Source organism: Austrofundulus limnaeus, unplaced genomic scaffold (genome assembly GCF_001266775.1).
Source record: "Austrofundulus limnaeus strain Quisiro unplaced genomic scaffold, Austrofundulus_limnaeus-1.0 Scaffold344, whole genome shotgun sequence".
Taxonomy (NCBI): Eukaryota; Metazoa; Chordata; class Actinopteri; order Cyprinodontiformes; family Rivulidae; genus Austrofundulus; species Austrofundulus limnaeus.
The window spans coordinates 8,024-9,678 of record NW_013952746.1 but is presented as its reverse complement, the minus strand read 5'-3'; the positions used below and the strand labels follow the sequence as shown (position 1 = coordinate 9,678).

The window sequence follows — 1,655 nt, the reverse complement described above, 5'->3', positions numbered from 1 at the left end:
CCAATAAACAGATTTAAAATTACTTTATTGATGCTTCTTTAATGAAAAATCTACAACAAACAAAAGATAAAGACAAAGAAGCAGCCGAACTAGCAATCCTCAACAACTTTTTAAAAAAGCAAACGAACTAGCAATCCTCAACAACTTTTTAATTTTTACACCAGGAGCCAAAGGTCTGTTTCAGGAAATCACATCCCTGGCAGTTATAAGAATAAGCTGTAAAAGGGTTCACACACCACTAGTTGGCAGTGTTGTACATATATTGTACATGAATATTCGGTTAGTAAGTGTCAAATTGAACTTGCAATTTAAAATTAGCTTCCACTAGTTTTTCCATGGAATAAGCACTTTTGAAGTTGCGGACCTAAATATTTAAATAAGCACTTTAGAAATTGCGGAGCTAATTTTTGGATTAGCGCTGCCCACCACTGCTAAAAGTAGCTAAAGACCAGACAAAAGCTAACAACAGCAACAAGAAAAGAAATCCAGGATTCTTTGGGTTTAGTTTTGCAAAGAAACTAATTTGAAGCATTGTTGGTAAATCAACATAATATTTTATTTCAGCGAATAAAAAGAACTTTGGTCCATCAGAAGTTAGTATTTAGCTCCAGCTGATTTTAAAAACAACAAACCAAATGACTCATTTAAAGTGTTTCCCTTAAATCAATTCCCCTGCTTTCTGAGAAGTGTTTGTTTGTATTTCTGTGTGGTTCAGGTTGTTTCAACATCTGATGATGAATATCATTAAATTATATAAACATCCATTATCTTCTGCTTTATCTGAAGTTAGGTCGCGGGGGCAGCAGCTTGAGCCCAGACCTCGCTTTCCCCAGCCCCCGCTTCCAGCTCCGCTGGGAGGACTCCAAGGTGTAAATTATATGTTATTCTTAAATTTAACCTTTTAATTAATCTAGTTTTTACTTTCTGTTCCTAATCCTGTCCGTTTATTTATAAAAAAGTGTTAAAGAACCTTTTTAAAGTGAAACCAACCTGCCATAAATCACTGAAGAACTTAAACAGCTGATCCACACGTCTCAGATCAAATMAATTTACCTGTTTCTTTTTCTTTCTAACTTCTAGATTTTTATTTTTGACATTTAATTCTATTTCTTGACCTCGGGAATCTGTCTCTGATGTCTGCAGATGATGATGTGGTTCTGTTGGCATATCGGGCCGTGATCTTCAGCTCTCACTGGAGCCCAGGGTCCAGATGAGAACCTCCTGATCTGAAACCAGAAATGGATGGATGGATGGATGGATGATGGATGGATGATGGATGGATGAATGGATGGATGGATGATGGATGGATGGATGGATGGATGATGGATGGATGGATGGATGGATGATGGATGGATGATGGATGGATGATGGATGGATGGATGATGGATGGATGGATGGATGGATGATGGATGGATGGATGGATGGATGATGGATGGATGGATGGATTGATGATGGATGGATTGATGATGGATGATGGATGGATGATGGATGGATGATGGATGGATGATGGATGGATGATGGATGGATGGATGATGGATGGATGGATGGATGGATGATGGATGGATGGATGGATGGATGATGGATGGATGATGGATGGATGATGGATGGATGGATGATGGATGGATGATGGATGGATGATGGATGGATGGATGGCT

The 1,655-nt window shown here is 38.6% G+C and overlaps 1 long non-coding RNA gene across 1 annotated transcript in view; it reads right to left on the bottom strand.

Annotated features, from left to right (window-relative positions):
* Nucleotides 1-526: 526 nt before the first annotated feature.
* The window catches only part of LOC106527858 (uncharacterized), a 9,072-nt gene continuing 7,943 nt past the window's right edge, over nucleotides 527-1,655 (bottom strand). Inside the window, exon 3 of the long non-coding RNA XR_001311431.1 lies at nucleotides 527-1,226. This is a non-coding gene — a long non-coding RNA (uncharacterized LOC106527858). The remainder of the gene's footprint in view (nucleotides 1,227-1,655) is intronic.